The sequence below is a fragment of the Schistocerca gregaria genome, chromosome X, assembly GCF_023897955.1.
Source record: "Schistocerca gregaria isolate iqSchGreg1 chromosome X, iqSchGreg1.2, whole genome shotgun sequence".
Taxonomy (NCBI): domain Eukaryota; kingdom Metazoa; phylum Arthropoda; class Insecta; order Orthoptera; family Acrididae; genus Schistocerca; species Schistocerca gregaria.
In genome coordinates, this window is record NC_064931.1 from 376,305,306 (window position 1) to 376,326,716 (window position 21,411).

A 21,411-nucleotide genomic window follows, 5' to 3' on the forward strand; every position below is an offset into this window, starting at 1 on the left:
AATCGGAAGTCTGATATCAGCAAATTTTGTTTAAGTAAAGTAGCCACATGAAAAAAATTATAGTGCCATCTATTTAAACACGATTTCATCAGTTTTATGTTCTTTCAGTTTATCGTTTGTGAGCTACAGAAAAATAGTGATAGCTCGATAAATATCAGTTTGTATAGAAAAAGAATGGAAGTTTTAAACTGTTTCCAGAAGTCTCTGGGGAATGTTTGATTTTGCTTGCACATAAAACCTTGACCCTGTATATAATGAAGAGCCGCTGCTCAGACACACTTCCGTATGGTACACGATTTGAAAAATTCTCTTCTGATGATGACTCCCCATTACGAACGATATAGGAACTTCTGTTATGTGAACGTCCGCTCTATCAACGAATATTTGTCCAAATGTTGAGCACACAGGTATTTTCATTCCTTGTCTGAATACAGTGCGTGGAATGCTTGAAAATGTCTGAAAAATTCTAAATATCATACAATGCAAACAACATAGTTTGTCCTTACAAACAATATCCTCGTCATACTTCCCAAAATTAAAAATTATGGCTACAAAACGGCGAATGAATGACTGGAATGTTACAATACACATCCCCCCCCCCCCCCCACAAAAAAGAAAGGAAAAAGAAGAAAAGAAAAGAAAGAAAAGTGCATCGATAGAATACTAAATGCTACTGGACCTTGAAGTTTGTGTATCGTAGAGGAAATTTATATAAGATCAAATAGGTCGCATTCCAAAGTATTATGCAAACTGTTTTAGGCCAAATACATTGTATGTATGCTGTTTATTGTAACTGGATATAAACGTAAAAATAATAACTTTACACTGTAATTTAATTTAAATTTCGTTGTCTTATGGACTAAAAGCTGCGTTTCCTAAGCATTCCCACCGAGTTTGTTCGTTTGTATTATGCAGAAACTTTTTAAAATTGCCGTGCATTTTTATAGATCTACCTTCCATTATATAAAATATAAGAAATGTCTAAAATTGACTGATGGGAGCCACTAATATTTTAACTGACAGTTTTAGAATAAATATAAATAATAACTATTAATAGCAGCATCATAAGTTAAGAACAAAAAATGCCAGTTTCAGAATCAAATACAGACATTACATTTTATATGTTACGAGAATCATTTCTGTATTGTAAAATGTATAACAAGTTAAAAGTTGTTTAGAGAAATTGACAGATCTACAGGCTAAGTTGTACAAAAAGCATCATAGCAACACTGATGTTGCTCTTTGTGTAATGAAAGCTTTTCCGAAGACAAAAATACACAGGTATATAATTTGACGTTTGTAAGCGCCAGCTTCAACTGAAATGTGTCGCTAAAGATCGGAATTGCATTCCATTAATGAACGTTCTAAACAGAACAAGAGAAGATACGACACACTCTAGAGGAATTGACATATAGGCTACAACATATACACTATGCAAGTATCGGGACATCTGGCTGAAAATGACTTACAAGTTCGGGGCAATCTTCATCGGTAATGCTGGAATTCAATATGGTGTTGGCCGACCCTTAGCCTTGATGACAGCTCCCACTCTCGCAAGCATACGTTCAATAAGGTACTGGAAGGTTTCTTGGGGAAAGCCTGCCTATTCTTCACGGAGTGCTGCGCTAAGGAGAGGTGTTAATGTCGGTCGGTGAGGCCTAGGACGAAATCGGCGTTCCAAAACATCCCAAAGGTCTTCTGTAGGATTCAGGTCAGGACTCTGTGCAGCCTGGTTCATTAAAGGGATGTTATTGTCGTGTAACCACTCCACCGCAGACCGTGCATTATGAAGAGGCGCTCGACAGCGCTGAAAGATGCAGTCGTCGTCACGGAATGGCTCTTCAGTAGTGGGAAGCAAGAAGGTGCTTAAAGCATCAATGTAGGCTTATGCTGTGATAGTGCCATGCAAAACAAGAAGGGGTGCAAGCCCCCTCCATGACAAACACGACCATTTCGTAACACTACCGCCTCCGAATTTTGCTGTTGGCGCTACATACACCGGCTGATGACATTCACCGGGGATACGCCATACCCAAACCGTGCCATCGGATCACTACATTGTGTACCGTGATTCGACAGTCCACACAACTTTATTCCATTGTTCAATCGTCCAATGTTTACGATCCGTAGACAAAGCATTTACTGGTGTGATGTCTGGCTTATGAGCAGCCGGACGACCATGAAATCCAATTTTCTTCACCTCCCGCCTAACTGTCATTGTACTTGCAGTGGCTTTTGATGCAGTTTGGAATTCCTGCGTGATGGTCTGGGTAGATGTCTGCCTATTACACAATGTGACCCTTTTCAACTGTCGGCGGTCTCCGTCAGTCAACAGACGAGGTTGGCGTGTATGCTTTTGTGCTGTACGTGCCTCTACAAGTTTCCACTTCACTATCACATCGGAAACGGTGGACCTAGGGATGTTTAGGAGTGTGGAAATTTGGAGTACAGATGTTTGACACAAGTGTCACCCAATTATACGACCACGTTCGAAGTCCGTGAGCTCCGCAGAGCGCCCCATTCTGCTCTCTCACGATGTCTAATGACTACTGAGGTCGCTGATATGGAGTACCTAGAAGTAGGTGGCAGCACAATGCATCAAATATGAAAAAGTAAGTTATTTGGGGTATCTGGATAGTTTTGATCACGTAATTCATCTATTTTAGTGTTAAACTGATCCCAGGAAAAATTACACTATAACTGGGCACAGCTACCTGGAGAGATGAGGCTCACACGCTGTTCGCACAGAAATATTATTGACAGTGATTCAGATTATTCTGTACATGTTCGTTTTCATCATTTGTTACACTGACTTTGACTCGAGATGCACAAAATTAGAGGAAATTGGTGTTGAACCACACCCATCACAGTTAATAATCATTTCAATTACTTTTTACTAACTGTTGAAGCGTATCTACATGATGTACAATAATTGTATGCAATGTTTATGGATGAATATCTAGCCCATAGGTAATGTGTATCCAACATATCCCATAGAAAATATACAAATAAGTGGGTGTAATCCAGGACTGTAACAAGTTGCAGTGATAAAATTCTGGTAAATTGTCATCAGTATGAGAATGTACTGCTTGGGATTATATGGCAGGAATTTGGCACGAAATATCTCTTCAATTTCGTTACTAGCATTATTTAATATAACTCGATCTCATTTTCTTGTATTTAAGCCTGTTTGAGAACAGCGTAATGCTAATGTGCGTAAGATATAATAATACGCACATCCAGCAGTGACACACACAGAACAATTACATACGACATAGTAGAGGAAACAATGATTGTCAACTTGCTTGGCAATATTTCAGTTTAAAACTCGTGTTTGGTTACGACTACTTCAAGTACCAAACTTGGTGAATCTCATAAGGAAATTTTTGAGCAATTTTCAGTATTAGCTCTATAATTTCTATATGTATATATACTATAGTCAGCCAAAACATTATGGCCACTGCCCGCCGCGATGTTGGATGCCGCCTTGTGGCGTTGTGGGCACGTGACTAGGCAACAAAAGCATGTAAGCGGAGCAGACACGGATAGGGGATCACCCTAGCGAAGATATGGGCTGCACACGGGGAAAAGCGCAGATTGTTTGTATGCAGAACCTGCGAACGAGTATCTCGAAAACGGTGAAGCTGAATGTTCATGTCGTGAGCACCTACGGAAAAAGGTAGGACGGTGAAACTACCACTAGGTCCTAAATGATTGGACGTCGACAACTTGTTACAGAGCGTGGGTTTCGGGGTCTTGTCTGCTCTGTAAAGAAGGATAGATGTGATCTGTGGCGTCTGTGCTGAAAGAACACAAAACTGGTTCACTCAAAAATGTTTCGGAACATAGCGTTCATCGTACGTTGTTGAATACCGAGCTCCGCAGACCACCATTACTTGTTCACAAGTTAACCCAACGACATTGTCAATTATGACTGCAGTGGTGACGGAACAATCGGGGACCTACCGTCAAACAAAGGAAACGTGTCGACTCTTTGGGTGAATCAAATTTTTGCTACATTAGGTCAATGATCGTCTCTACAAACGCTTTCATCGGAGTGAATGGCGGCTCGAAAGGTGCAGCGCGCTACGGACTCTGGCTAATGGGAGCAGTATTACGCTATGGTAGGCATTCTGGTGCGTTTGCGTGGGACACGTGGTAGTTATCGAAGACACGCTGACAGCTGCAAAAACCTGCAGCCCTTTATGCTTGAAGTCTTCCTCGATAGCACCTCATCTTTCAGCGGTATAATGGTCCGCGTCTCGGAACCAGAAACGTGCTACAGTGGTTTACGGAGCATTGCAGTGAACTGTCGTTGATGTCACGGCGATCAAATTGGCCTGACGCAAATCCTACGAAACCCACGCGGGTCGCTTCCGGGCGTCATCACTGTGTACGCAAAACAGCGGCTCGCGAATTACATGGCTTATGAGTAGACATCTAATACCACATACTTCGAAGCCTACCATAAAAGTGTTGGATCCCTGATACGCAGAATTAGATATTCTCCAAAGACGGAGAGACGAGCTATTAAGCAGATGGTCGCAATGTTTTGACTCATCAACGTGTCTGTATATACGAGAGCTGCCCAGAAAGTAATGCATCGCATTTTTTTGTCGGCCGAAAACAATGCTACCAATGCGAAACGTTACGTATGTATTATTTGAAGTCTCCTGAGTGAGCGCGCCAAGTTTCCGTCACTTCCGAAAAGTAGTGTGGCTCCAGGACAGTTTTAAAATGGTCTCTGTAATTGATGAACGTTACAAGCAACGTGGCGTCATTGAATTTCACACTTCATAGAAAGAAACTGTGGGGAATATTCATAAACTCTTGTGAAAAGTCTATGGAGTATTTCCTGTCGACAGAAGTACAGTTAGTCGCCGGCACTGAGGGTGAGGTCATCAGAAGACGGTTCGGCGGAGCTCCACGACTTGCAGCGGACAGGGAGACCATAGATGGCTGTCACACCTGACATGTTTCAGCGAGCTGATCTTGTCGTTGGACGCCATTATACGGTGTCATTTGTGGAAGACATTTTGAGGACGATAAGGAGACGATTTGCACAGTGAGCACTGGTTCCGTCACCAGGACAAGGGCTGGTACCAACAGGGCATACACGTCCTTCTTTGCGCTGGAAGGAGTCCATAGAACCGGATGGAGATTACGTAGAAAAATAGGTTGTGTAGATGAAATACCATTCTTTCGTATGTGTAATTCTCAATATCTTCAATAAGGAACTGTTGAAGAAAAAATGTACTGTGCATTACTTTCCGGGCATCCATGGTATATTGTAAAATATGGCTCAAATGGCTCTGAGCACTATGGGACTTAACATCTATGGTCATCAGTCCCATAGAACTCAGAACTACTTAAACCTGACTAACCTAAGGACATCACACAACACCCAGTCATCACGAGGCAGAGAAAATCCCTGACACCGCCTGGAATCAAACCAAGGAACCCGGGCGCGCGCGACTGCTACGGTCGCAGGTTCGAATCCTGCCTCGGGCATGGATGTGTATGATGTCCTTAGGTTAGTTAGGTTTAAGTAGTTCTAAGTTCTAGGGGACTGATGACCACAGATGTTAAGTCTCATAGTGCTCAGAGCCATTTGAACCATTTTGAAACCCGGGCGCGGGAAGCGAGAACGTATATTGTAAAAGAAACGACATTTGTCATACACATTTTTACTAAGTTTTTGCCAAGTAATGTTGTACACTGATCACACAGTTCCTACAAAAAAATTCAAGCAAACATGTTAAATAACAGTGATTCTCAATCAAAAACATATCATTAATTTGGGACGTAATTAACTGAAGTTGCGATAGCTGTAATATGAGAACAGAAATTCCAGAATCACATTACCATTATGATTAAGGCTTGTACTGATATGCAGGCTTCATGTCTGTATCGACATCGGTATTCTTCAAACCACCACTAAGTGAATGGCAGAGGATACTTCTCATTGTAGAACATATTAGGGTTTACTAGTGAATCCCCCCCACCCATTTCCTGATGTACGACTCATTAAAGAATCATACTCCCATGCATGAAACTAGTTTCAGGCGTGTGATTACTTTACATATGAGTGAGTGAACCTGTTAAATATGTGATGTTAATCATGTAAACCCTATATACTGGAGGTCATAGTTTCCCACGTATATGTGTCGTGCATTGATACAGCTTTGCAAGTACATTCAATCTGTATACCGTCTGCATAATGTGTTGCGAATAGAGTTAACAGTTTATAAGTAATAAATACCAATTTCACGACTGGTGCTGAAGTTTTAGCCGCTCGGGATTAGCCGCGCGGGATTAGCCGAGCGGTCTCAGGTGCTGCAGTCATGGACTGTGCGGCTGTTCCCGGCGGAAGTTCGAGTCCTCCCTCTGGCATGGATGTGTGTGTTTGTCCTTGGGATCATTTACGTTAAGTAGTGTGTAAGCTTAGGGACTGATGACCTTAGCACTTAAGTCCCATAAGATTTCACACCCATTTGAACATTTTTGAAGTTTTACTGCATGAACAGCGAAAACGTAGTAAACGATAAACATTTTGCCTTTCATTAATTTGTGGGAGATGTCATTTAGACAAAGTTTTGAATAGGTTTGAAATTGTGAGTAAAATGTGTCGGAAGTCACCAAGTGGTCTCACTCTCAAATACTGGATGAACGTAATCTGGGTAATTTGGGCATCGTGAGTTATGCTACCTGAAGACATATACACAGTTTCTAATTTCAATATTTGTTTTAATGTGTTAAACAGTCCACAGCTCGTGGTCGTACGGTAGCGTTCTCGCTTCCCACGCCCGGGTTCCCGGGTTCGATTCCCGGCGGGGTCAGGGATTTTCTCTGCCTCGTGATGATTGGGTGTTGTGTGCTGTCCTTAGGTTAGTTAGGTTTACGTCGTTCTAAGTTCTAGGGGACTGATGATCATAGATGTTAAGTCCCATAGTGCTTAGAGCCATTCGAACCATTTTAATGCGTTAAATCTTTAACGAAATGTTATACCTATTAACGAGTAGATAATGAAAACATTTTAAATTTTTAAATTCGGCCAATAAATACATGAAATACTGGAAATCAAACTTTTCGCCCATGGAAGCCGTTAGACAGGCATAAAAATAGTGCCAGTTTTGCCGCTTAGTGATACTGAAAATTTCCCTTCTAGTCTCATATGAGCAGGGGGGAAGAATGACTGAATAGAGTTCACTAAGAGTGCTGCAATTAATCTGACTTCGTCTTAGCAGCCCTTGCATGAAAAATACATAGGGAGCTCGAATATACTTCAGAATTACTCGCTTAATATAGGTTTTTGTATATTTGGAAGCAGATGTTCCCTGGTTAATTGACGGTCTCAGGACGAATACTGGAAAAGAGTGGGGTACAAGCAGCCAGGAGATCATAACGAGGAACATGGATCTGCAGCAGCAAGGATATTCCATGCATTGGAAGACATAAGTGCAGCATTCGAAGTTTTGTTCCGGGCATATCAAGTGATTCTTGTCGTGTATTTATCCATGCCTATTTATCTTTGGGTGTGCTTTTTTTGCTTGAATGGATAGGCCAGAGTCATAGTGGAAGTTTCGGTTAAGGAAACCATTCAGCTGCTCATAGAGCAGTTAGGCCAGTTGGAGGGAGATCTAGAGTCACTTATAGAAGTGAAGAGCGGACAGTCAAGCCCTGACCCAGGCTATCTGGATAACAACATCGCGACTTTGGCCACCCTGTTTTTAGGGAAATAGGGGGAGAATGTTTGTATGAGTGTTTTCTTTTTCGATAATCCGACCACGGCCGCCAGTTCAGGCAATTGGAATAAGCAGCAGTTACTGAGTGTGACTGGGCTGGAACCAATGTGGGATGCTAGTGCATATGTTACATACAACGTAAGGTTAAGAAAGGCAAAATAGTTTCACGATATCCTTGGGACTGATAGATAGATGTCAGATAAAGAACACGGCAGAGTACTACCGCAATCAACTCAATAGGATGTATCAAGGCATCAAGGCGTGGGGAGTAGGTCGAGGATTTTGAGGATTGCATCCGCAAGATTAATATTGGCGCTTACGTACCCTCGGAAAATGATAGAGTCAATTCAGCTACCTTACAGGAAGCCGAGGAAACTTGTCTAGATACATCCGTTTAGAGTTTGAATTGTCCAGGGAAGTGCGAATGGAGTTTCCAAAGTCGTTAAACCAAGAGATCGAAAACGCGTTGCCGTTAGTGGAAGTATATTCTGTTATCAAAACGCACGAAAGAAAGACGGTATTTAGTACGGATATGAAAATCTTTAGGTGTGGTCTCACAGTGCATATGAATCGGGAATGTGGGGAGCAGCAGTGCAAGCGGTGCGAGAGATTTCGGCATTCTGACGAGAACTGCTTTAACACGAACTGGCAGAGGCAGGGATGACAGTTCCACTCGTAGCAGTTAAACAGTACAAGGCGCGGGATGTCGACTGTATAACGCTCCCAGTAAGAATCAGCACATGTCCGAAATCAGTGGCAGACTTTTTCCTGACCGGCTACGCGGGGAAAAGGTTGCGCAAGTTTTTATTTGATACCGATTCAGAGGTATCTGTGGCGAGTAGGTGCATACTCGAGAAAAAGGAATTTAAAGAAGTACGCTGAGCGCTAAGCGGCGTAGGTGGGTGTCATGTGAGCTCAATTGGATCAGGGATGTCGAACTTCCGGGTGGGGGCAGTTAACTTTCAGGATAATAGAGAAGTTCTGCCCGTAGATGGCAGTAGCTACGGTGATTTCCTGGTTGCAAATCACGTCAGGTGATATTTGGAACGGCTAACGGTGGAACTAGATGGAACATTGTTTCATCTAAGCCCTACGGCCGGAATACCACTGCTGCCGCAAGGTTCACCCCAAGGCCCGAGGAAATCACCTGCAAGGTCTGTTATGGTCAACGCGCGATATATTACACGGAAAAGTGCGGGGAAAGTATTCTGAGCTGGGGTGGGTACTGATCTGCCAGTAATTTCCTTGTGTGCCATATAACCATTGTCTGAGAATGAAATATTAGATCTAGTCAAATCTTTTGTACGACGTAGCGTGTCCTACGTTCATGAGATGGAAGGACCCAAAATAGTACCTGTTAGTGCAGGTAATTTCGACCACGAAGAAGTGCAATTACCACAGAGTATTGTGACATCGCGTTTGGTAGTGTTAGATGAGTTGGCCAGAGATTTTATTATTAGTTACACAGCGCCGGGAGAGTCTGTTAAGTGGACCGCACTGTAAGATAAGACTGGATGTATACCACTACGTCAGAAACTGTATTCCCTGTGCGCCGAACTCAGCCCTCTTAAATCAAGTTACGAAGGCGCCTGAAGGGGATTAAACATTTCAAACAATCAGCTTGTATATTTTGGGACGAGTACCACAAACACCATCAGGGCACCGATATGTATGGACAATAACAGACCTTTTTCGAGCTTCAACAACTGTGGCACAGGAAATGATGAATCACTGGATACTCGGGTTTGAGACACTGGAGACCATAATAACTCACCAAGGATCGAATTTCGTGTCCGAGTTTATGCAACAGTTGTGTAGGTTGTGGCATACTAAGAAACTGCGAACAAGCGCTCTGCATTCACAGGCCAACGGTCGAACTGAAGGGGTTCACCAAACGATTGCTAAAATGTTAAGTTGTTATCTTAATTCCCTACAAAACAATAGGAGATACGTTTCTAGCTTATATCACGGCCGCTTGTAATTCAAAAATCCATCAAAGCACTGGGTTTGTCTCCATACGACGTGATTTTCAATCGGATAATGCCGTCACCCTTTGAATTTTGTAAATCCTCACCGGAGCGTGACATTTCATCAACAGGACTATGCCACAAGGTTAAAAACTATTTCCAGGCAAGTGGCGAGGACCAAGCTTTGGAGCGACAACATAGGACTCATATCAGTAAAGCAGTATTGCCTAAGTGGATGATGACCTACTCTTACGTGCCGAAAGGAAAAACGAAAAAGTTTGTATCACGATATCAGCGCCCCTTCCAGGTGACTGAAATGACGTCAACTGATAATGTCAAGTTACAGCTTCTGATTCACCCCGCGATAATTCATGTGAATCATATTCGGCCATTTAAGGGAAATACTGGAGACCTGCCTCCTTTGTCGGCAGGATCTTCGAAAGGGTGGGGGGAAGATACGAAGAGAAAATGAAAAGGGAAAACGTTAGACAAGGGAAACAAGATAATTCTGTAGCTGACACGACTCATAATTATGCATTTAGACCTCGAGCAAAGAACATCAGGATTTTCTACTCCTGCAGGGCACGCGGTCCTACCCGGAGCATGAGGAAGCATCCAGAGCACCCTGCACTGAGGCGGGAAGAAGAAGGAAGAAGGAAGCATTACGTTTCGACGTGCTGGGAGTGCTGTGCTGTTGAAGAATGACAAAAGCCAGAAAGATAGTACCCTACAAGGTTGTGTCATGTTCTCTAGACAAACGGGCGTAATTATGCCAGACCATCTGTGGACTTTGAGGACAGACTGTAACATTTGTGCACTTGAAAACAAGATATAAAAATCAGTCCACACAGTTAATCCTACGACTAAGACGAAGGAGTTTGGACACAGGATGTCGAATTCTGATGAGAGTACAATCTTCGAAACGGCCGATGCTGAGGAGCTGGAAAATATTAATGAGGCGTTGCAGCAAGTACAGGCGGTGGTAAAAAGCAACCAGGTTAAAGTAAACTTGCACGCGACCAGCTCGTCAGTCTAAAAAGCGACGTAGAGAACTACAACCGGCAGCTGCGCGCTCTCGCCAGAACACTAATATCTCACAATCACGCATAAGCAGAGACAACTAATTGAAACCTGCAAATAATCGGAAACCTCCTGAATAACATTAATCCGCAGTTGATGGTAGCACAATTACTACCCGACCTGGCAGGTAGTACAACTGATGTCTTTATTGGTACCACATAACTACGGGAATCCCTACTCACACGTCACACGTGGGGAAGTAACACCAGTACTGCTACCCACAAGCTGCTACAAGTGGGTCTGAGGAGGTTCCAAGCCGAAGCACACGCGACATTAGAGCCAGTTTTGTCCCTCTACTATCATATGGTCACCATCAAGAGCAAACAAAACGGGCACTCAACTCGATATTCGCGTCCAAATACCTCTAACGTGTAAGAATTTTAAATTTGAATGCTATGCCCTACCGTCATACCCAGTAGCATGGGAGAGCTACGAAAGTTCGTGCAGTTGAAAGTACAGAAAATACTATTGCCGGCTCGCGACAGACACACCAGTATATTACTGTCCACACAGGAATTTCTTTAGTGCCGTATTGGACTGATTACCACCTGTTGTAGAAAATTATTACGAACCGTCCCCAGATCACACGAGTTCTCATTATTCCGCTGTCACAACGCAGTCCCAGAATGTCCCAAAGAAGTAAACACAAATGAGATGGAGTTTTTCCAACGAGTAGACCAATATTTATTGTATTCTGTAGCAAAACATCCGGTTATAATTTGCCCTTGTTATGATCAGAGCCGGTAAAGCGTCCCTCAAAGCGTAGAACTATAAGAGCAACCGATAATCAACGGCACTCAATATGATATCTCTGGCCCCACTTTTCGATTGCCAACCACCATAACTGGAACCATCTACGTACCCGAACAACGTTCCAAAATCCTAACCACATAACACCTCACGTTCCCAAAAAGTACCATGGACTCGACCATACTCGCCTCTCTGAATCAGTTGATTGCCTTGCAGCTTAGCTGACTCACCAACGATCACCTTTTAGGACATCTAAGGAATTACCAGCGCAACCAGCAGCAACGAGTAATAGTCACTGTGTCTTCGACCGCAGACTTTATTTCATTGGTAGGACAGCGAGGAAAGGCAGCAGGTAAAATGAGACCTCTCACAAAACACTCGTGGGGCACATCCTAGAATATTGCTCAAGTATACGGGGAAGCGTCGCAGGTAAGTGCGAATAGTAGACGAGAAGGACTTAAATGCTGAAAAATATGAATTGGCAGATGTTTGAACTGTAAAAGGAGGCGGGGAATTGTAACTGTCTATATAGCGCGTTCTCTGCCAGGAGGTAGGAGGGCTTGGTCAGCAGTCGGCTCCTGACGGCAGATGCTAAGCACTTATCTCAGTAACAAGTCATTACAATTTCTGAATGGCCCTTGGGATGAATTTTCGTCTCCTCGTAATACTCCGGCGGTGCCGGTGGAGTCGGAGGCTAGCGGCCAGTACCTGGCACGGTGACAGTGAGAAACGCTGCCGCGTGGAGCTGGCGTCGGCCTTCAGCACACGCTGACTTGTCGGAGCGCGACGTGGCTATCGCGCCCGGCGCGGTCCGGTGAGTCGTGACGTCAACGGCAGTGAACGGATCTGCGTTCCGCCCCGTAGACCAGCTCCGCGACGGTAGCTCCCTGGCGGGCGGGCAGGCCAGAATCGGAAGCTCGAGGCTCGATCACGATGTCCGCGGTGGTGGTGACGCCGTTGGCACAGGTGGAACGTCACCTGAAGTTTCCCGCTGACGTAATCGGGGCACGGTTACCGCACCCCCTGTCGTCACTTCGGTGTGGAGCGCGTCGTCGATAGTCACGTAACCCACCGCATTCGGGAGGACGACAGTTCAATCCCGCGTCCGGCCATCCTGATTTAGGTTTTCCGTGATTTCCCTAAATCGCTCCAGGCAAATGTCTGACTCGGATGGTCAGCGATCCGCTTGGGATACGCCCTCGTTCATCTGAGCTGCTAACCGAGGTCACTGTACGTCTTCAAACCTTCTTAATGCTTTAACCAGTTCAATCATTTTCCTTCTTCAATTCGCCCTGCACGAAAGAATTCGCACCCGAATTCTACTATCACCCGAAGCACTATCTCTACAACCTTTATCTAAAATTGCTAGGCTATTCACTTTTCTACTCCTTGTGTTATGGTACTGTCTTATTCACAACTGTCTTCACGAATAATCGCTGTATGTAAGCTTTGTAGATCATGGTTGCGAGTGCACTGTGATTGTACACAGTCTGAAACGTGGATCTTCCATATATGCCACGCTCATTGTTTTCATTGACTCTTCTACATGTCCGAATCGGTACAGGAGATATCGCCGTCGTTCTAAACAGACAGTCTACAAGACCATCGAGAACATCGAATTTGCTACAACAACTGGAGACAAGAAGAATCATATTCCAGTCAAGTCTGTCGCTGCTCAAGCCCTGCTGGACGGCCCTAGTGTTTTTGCAGTTGCAGACTTAATTTTATTTTAGATATAAATGATTCATTTGGTCATGGTAACGGATGGTTTACTGTAGCTATTGTTCGTGGAGGTACAGGAGTACCAAATGTTCCTGGACTTGAAAGTTTTGTGGACAGAGGCCGGATTTGTGCACCTTTTCTCTTGAATAGATATTACACAGTTCCTCTGACAACGCAAACTACACACATCAAAAAACGTTTGTAAAACCTCAGTTCCTAGGATTTCGGAACCTGTACAGAAAATTGGAATATCGATCAACATAAACATCATTTCCGCCCTTTTTATTGCTCATGAAAACCACACATTGCATGTTGTACCACCATACAGCGAGACCTTCAGAACTGGTGGTCCAAATTGCTGTACACACGGGTACCTCTAATAGCCAGTAACGTGTCCTCTAGCATTCATGCATGCCTGCATTGGTCGGGGCATACCATCCATAAGTTCATCAAGGCACTGTTGGTTTAGATCGTCACACTCTTCAACGGTGATTTGGCGTAGATCCCTCAGAGTGATTGGTGGGTCACGTCGTCCATAAGCAGCCCTTTCAAATCAATCCCAAGCATTTTCGGTAGGGTTCATGCTTGGAGGACATGCTGGCCACTCTAGTCGAACGATGGCGTTATCCTGAAGTAAGTCATTCAAAAGATGTGCACGTTGCGGCGCGAATTGTTGTCCATGAAGACGACTGCCTAGACAGTATGTGCCTTTATGGTTGCACTGTCCTTTGGAGGATGGCATTCACGTATCGTAATGCCGTTACGGCGCCTTCCATGACCATCAGCGGCGTACGTCGGCCCCACATACTGCAACCCCAAAAAAGAAGGGAACCTGCACCTAGCTGCACTCGCTGGGCAGTGTGTCTAAGGCGTTCAGGCTGACCGGGTTGCTTCGAAACACATCTCCGACGATTGTTTGGTTGAAGGCATATGCCATACTCATTGGTGAAGAAAACGTGACGCCAATCCTGAGCGGTCCATTCGGCATGTTGTTGGACCCATCTGTACCGCGCTGCATAGTGTCGTGGTTGCAAAGATGGAACTCGCCATGGACGTCGGGAGTGACTTGCGCAATATGTAGCGCACAGTTTGAGTCGTAACACGATGTCCTGTGGCTGCAGAAAAAGCATTATTCAACATACTGGCACTGCTGTCAGGGTTCTTCCGAGCCATAATCCGTAGGTAGCGGTCATCCGCTGCAGTAGCGGCCCTTGGGCGTCCCTGAGCGAAGCATGTCATTAACGGTCCCTGTCACTCTGTATCTCCTCCATGTCCGAACAACATAGTTTTGGTTCACTCCGAGACGCCTGGACACTTTCTTTATTGAGAGCCCTTCCTGGCACAAAGTACAATGTGGACGCGATCGAACCGCTGTATTGACCGTCTAGGCATGGTTGAACTACAGACAACACAAGCCGTGTACCTCCTTCCTGGTGGAGTGACTGCAACTGATCGGCTGTCGGACCCCCTCAGCCTCATAGGAGCTGCTCATGCATGGTTGTTTACATCTCTGGGTGGGTTTAGTGACATCTATGAACAGTGAAAAGGACTGTGTCTGTGATACATTAACCAGAGTCAATGTCTGTCGTTAGGAGTTCTGGGAACTGGGGTGATACAAGCTTTTTTTTATGTATGTATATATTCTAGGATGTGCCCCACGAGTGTTTTGTAAGAGGTCTCATTTTAACCTGCTGCCTTTCCTCGCTGTCCTACCAATGAAATAAAGTCTGACGCTTCCACTAGCTACTATTCATACTATGCGAACACTCCGTTCACATCTTCACGAATTGTTATACACATGTTTTTGTATGAGTTAATCGATTCTAACAGTGACTCACTGATATTAAAGTCTAACAATACTACGTTCGGCGTTTAGCGAAACGCACAATTTTACATTTCTGAACATTTAAACCAAGTTACCCATCATAGCACATTCCTTATTCTATATTGTTTTTGTCTGTGTGATGGTTTGTATTTTAAAGTTATATAACAATTTTTATCTTCTTAACGTTGGGACAGGCACCAGACGATGGTCTTGGACTGAAATAGATGGTAAATAAATTGTTTTAATTTAGCTGTATTATGAGGTATCTGTAGCTGGTGTGGTACAGAGTCAAATGATTTTCGGCAGTCAACAAATATTGTATGCAGCCCATTGTCTCTTATCAGTGGCATGCAAGGAGTCATTTGACAGCAGTGTGAGTTTAGTTTCACTTAAATTTTGTTTGCGGAATTCATGCTGGTTGGCATAGGGAATATGATTCTATTCAAGATACTTCTTTAGGTTTGTACTCAGAAAAGTTCTAAGGCTCTGGAAGAGATAGATTTAAATTTCACTAAACGGCAGTTCTACAGATCGCCTTTGCTATCCATTATGCACACAATTGTGTTCTGTGTTTTCTCCCAAACAGTGGGACACAGACTTCTTGTTCAAGACATCTGCGATGTATCATGATTAACAGAGGCTCAGCCGAAAATCTTGTATATAACCAGACATGGATTTAGTTAGTCCTACAACTTTGTGCAGCTGTAGTAATTTCAGTTCTTTGTTAACGACACTGTAACTTATATCTGTACCACTCATTGTTCCAACGGCACCAGAACTACAGTAATGCCGTAATCGTGGATCTTTCTTCATGGAAGACCATTTTAAATCACAGTTCCTTGCTGCTGCGTTTCCTTGGTTAGCGTCAGGTTTGGTTCTTGTGTTACGCTTGAGACTGTATACTAACGTTGAAACCAAATTAAGTTATACATATGATCAGAATTACTATGGGTTTCGTGAGATGTCGCTCAATATTATTCTGCTACTTTAGTCGTAGAATTCTTCAGGCACTACACTTCTGACAGTTAAACGAATTTAATATAGCGCCTCTGTGCCTTATGCCCTGTGCATTGCTTAGTACGCATCTATAAAGTGATTGGTAAACTATTCTGCTAAACGTGAGGCACAGTTCATACACGCTTGTTCAATGCTTCGAGTTCCTCTTTGTCATATGACTCTACCGCTTCTTTATATACCTTATAAATGTAGATCTGTCTACTTGTTTAGTTAGAGGTAGACAGACAAGTGTCGCGACACCCAATCCATGCGAAAACACACTTTCCTCAGTAACTTACTAAACTTCAAACGATACCGAACACAAATCTTGTAAGTAATATTTCAGTCACTTTAATAAATAAAAAGTATTATGGCTACCTACATGAAAAATAATAATACATTCCGCGATTTAATACCTTACCCAGCGATAAAAAGTGAAAAAAGTATGACATTTGTTTTTAAACGCAAAGTAAGTCATTAATTATACCGGTGTTGAATTAGAAGTAAATCCATTAACTGATTGAACTATTTAAAACTACAAACGAGGGAAGCTGTAAATGTAATTATCCACCTTTGTCTTGAAGAGCCTTTTATATGTCTGAAAATGGCGGTTGTTACCTCTTTGTCACTCTCAACATAATTAAACACAAGTATTTCGTTCGTGATTTTGCACATGGCTAAATGTGTTCATGGACGAAAAGGACAATTGTCTTAATGTTATGCATTCACGAATTTCGTTATCGTCAGAAAATTACTGTGAATAAACACTGGAAGGTCATAGACACATGAAAACAAGGAGCGTTACCGTGTACTGAGTTTGTGAAGTGAGTTGGAGAGAGCTAACTTTAATCGCTGAAAATCTTTATTTCACAGAGTGTCGGCACATTAAAAATCGCAGTAAAATACGTAGCAAACTATTCCACCACACAATATACTTTTGCAGGTTGAAAGCATTAGGCAACAAATGGCTGCATTATTTCCTTGCTTTGCAACAAGTAGCTCATTCAGACCAAAAGTATTATTGGTCAGTGGTATATTGCTGCATTTGGTTGTAAAGATTAACTTGACAATCAGTCGCCCTTCCAAGACATTCACATAAAACTACCTTCCTGCCACTTTCGTACTATAGCTTTCCACACCTGTTGTGTCACTGTAGAAGTCTAGACTTTTAATGTATTCCCAAGTACAGCTTCTCTATCTTCTATCAAGAGTACCGGCTCATGCCCAACGGTTTAAGTTTATTATTAAATAGAGTATTTCCTAACACACTTCGACAGCGTGGTGTGCCTTGACTTAACAAGGTGCTGCATCAGAAAGCGAGAAAAGACGAAACATGACCTCCACAGAAATAGGAAAACAAAAAACTGGATATCAGATTTGTTAGCTAGTAAAATAAGTGGGCAGGCACAATTACAGGTGACATATATTTTGTTATTTAAAATAATTGAAAAGCCACAATCGCTTCAATCGTTTATTAGATGACCGGTTTCAGCACTCTGAACTTGCCATCGTCAGATCTGTGAAGGTATAACATAAAGAGTTTGAGGGAGGGCTTACATGAGTTAACTATATACCTTGAAATTATTACAGAACCACATACCTGAAACGTGGATTAACAGTTATAAAACCATATGGACATCATGGCATATGAGGCAGACCATCTGATAAAATCATTGTCACAACCAATAAAAATATAAAAAACTCCTCTCATGGTCATTCTTTCCATAAAATATAAAACTGAAGTCACCAGATGAAACTATTACTGCTCGCCTAACACCGGTCGGCATTATCACTGCCCTATTGCGCGCAGGCTTACCTGCTGTGATTCTAGTGGTTCACAACCGGCCACCAGATAGCGCTGTCCAAGCAGCGCGTACATAGTCCCACGGTATAACCACTCATTACTACTAAAACACAAATTGCCATAATTGCTTGTCACATACCCATGCTAAGCCCACATTTGCGCATACATTTCCTGTACACACTACAGTCACTATAAAGTACGACAATTACAAAGTAAAATCATCTGAGGCACAGACATTGTCCATTAACGCCTTACACAACTACATATTATAATTTACCTTTATTCATGTAAGAACGTCAGGGATACGCACACAGACAGCTGTTCATAACACGACTTAGGTACAATGTGACGAGCGATTAAAACCTGTATGCTGGGCTTCACCTATCTAAGCACTACCGTCTTAGGTATTGTCAGCGCTAAAAAAGAACATATTCAATTGCTATAAAGTCTGTCACCATCTATAAATTCGTTATGAGCAGGGTACGAATCAACTACGAAAACCTGCATAGGCACATGGAATTAAGGAATGCCAGGTCAGAAGCAAACCGAAGGCCACAAGAACAGGGGGAAAATGACAGGCGGACCAGGATGCACAGTGACTCCACGTACGCTCCCATCGGCATGCCACTCGTTTCGTCCATGGGCCTCACCGAATGGGGAATAATAACAAACTATATTACTATGATACCAAAACCACTAGCGTTCTAGCTTCATGCACAAATATATCTGTTAAATACAAAAATAAATAAAATAAGAACAAAACCTAGACACGCTTAGCGGGCAATGGTAATTATTGAGTGAAGTTTTACCGGCGAAGCTAGCCATTACACTTCAAGCATTATAACAACTATTTACTTTACCAATGTAGGCCCTCCTAAAAACGTATAAATAACATTAGCAGTATTCTAAAGGTGGCTTTGTGAGCATAATAGATACACAGCACCCATCACAATGTGTGAATAGGTCGCACAGGGAGTCTAGAGCACAGCATCAAATATGTCAAAGAAATTATGATCCGCCGATTCTAACGGGTCGTTCAACAATTTGCTCGCAAACCTCTTTCTGTTTTTGTAAACTTCGGTGTTTTCCAATACGTTGAGTTTGCTTCCCCTCGGTGTTTTATGCAAGATTTCCGTACCTTGCTGCATATAAGTAATTCTATGGTTGGAATCCCGCAGATGGTCATCCAAAGCGGATTTATTGTCGGCACTTGTGTGCTCAAGAAAACGCGTAAAAAACGATCTCCCTCTCTGGTCCCCATAAAAGCCTTCACACCCGGCACATTGTAATCTGAATACCCCTGTGTTTCTAAATTTACCAATGTTTCCTTCAATCGTATGCCTAAGTTTCGAGAGCAAACTATTTTTCATCTGGTGTCTTCAGTTTTATATTTTATGGAAAGAACGACCATGAGAGGAGATTTTTACATTTTTATTGGTTGTGACAATGATTTTATCAGATGGCCCGCCTCATATGCCATGATGTCCGTATGGTTTTATAAATGTTAATCCACGTTTCAGGTATGTGGTTCTGTAATAATTGTAAGGTATATAGTTAACTCACGTAAGCCCTCCCTCAAACCCGTTATGTTATACCTTCACGGATCTGATGATGGCACCTTCGGAGTGCTGAAACCGGTCATCTAATAAACGATTGAAGCGATCGTGATTTTTCAATTATTTTTAAAACAGAGTGATCGTCCCACGACACACCATGTGTTCACTGCCAAATTCTGTAATTACTGGTGTGGGAGGGACTTCTTTTACAAGTTAACCTCTCCATCTCGACAGGCAGTGCTGAAAGAAGTTAAAATAAGTAAAGTTCCAAGTACTGTAAAAGAGCGTGGAAATTGGAGAGTAAATTTGTGATCATGTACCAAAATATAAAGGCTTGAAAAACAAAATTCTTAATCTTACAGTGTGTCTGAATGAACTAGTAGCGGAAATTTAGATGCTGTATTTTGCTTGTCTGGGCACCACATAAATGCAGGCAGTTTTCTATCTCAAAAGCGGCAGAGAGAACGAGGTGTTGTTATGTATGTGAAGCATAATCACAAATTCAATACTACGGTAAGAATTAGTTATGGCTCAGAAAAACACATAGAACAATATGCATATGAAGTCATACTTCCTAACAGTAACATTATAATTACTAAATTTTATAAATCCCAATCGAAATTTTTCAGAAATTACAAAAAAAACTAAGAACTTTATTAATTTTTGAAAGTCAAGATATAGTGAACAAAGTAAATATTCGTCCACTTTGACATAGATTATCGGACCATGATAACGAAATCCCCAAATGTAAACGTTGCTATTCTAAATAATGTATCAACAAGGAAAGCCATAATACTATATCATGAACTCCCAATAGATAGCCTTAGAAGTAACCAGCAACGATTCGGTTGGGACGAGGTACATGAGGCACTTGATATAAGCTCGAAATTCAATTCTTAGTATACTTTCCCCGTATTTGCAGCTATTTTCACAACAAAAACACTAATCTATAGGACCAGCATTGTATCAAAGAAACCGTTTATAATAAAAGGCATCAAACTATCGTGATGTAGAGAGGAAAAACTATACACAATTGTAAGGATAAACACAAATGAACAACTTATTTCGTGTTATAGATGGCATTTCATTTATTTGCAACATTTAAAAAATAAGACAAAACTTTTATTGCAGTATATTTACAAGGAACGTGGGAGGGTCTACCAGGGAAGAAGATGATCTAGCATTTAAAGATAAACAGAAAATGGTCCGTGACCCCAAATATGGAGCAATCCTGTTCAACAACCACTTACACAATGTAGCTAAGAATCCTGGCACAGTCAGCACCGAAGAAAATGCATTTCAGCATATGTGACGGTCTGTACCACAAGTACAAAATCAGTTAACGGTCTCTCCATCTACTTCAAGTGAGATTAGATGATAACTAACTCTCACTAGGCGGCCGAAGTGGCCGAGCGGTTCTAGGCGCTTCAGTCTGGAACCGCGCGACCGCTACGGTCGCAGGTTCGAATCCTGCCTCGGGTATGAATGTGTGTGATGTCCTTAGGTTAGTTAGGTTTAAGTAGTTCTAAATTCTAGGGGATTGATGACCTAAGATGTTAAGTCCCATAGTGCTCAAAGCCATTTCAACCCAACTCTCACTAAATCATAAATTTTCAAAGGGTTCGTCACTTTTCAAGTAATGTATTAAAAGCATGTTTCCTTGGTACAGGACCGGCCGGTGTGGCCGAATGTTTCTAGGCGCTTCAGTCTGGAGCCACGCTACCGCTACGGTCGCAGGTTCGAATCCTACCTCGGGCATGGAAGCGTGTAATGTCCTTAGGTTAGTTAGGTATAAGTAGTTCTAAGATCTAGGGGAATTATGACCTCAGATGTTAAGTCCTATAGAGCTCAGACCCATTGGAACCATTTTTTTTCCTTGGTACAGCCGCTGTACTCACTCATATACTGTATTTCAGGCATCACATTCATAAGGTATCTTTCCAAACAGATTAATGTACGCTATCGT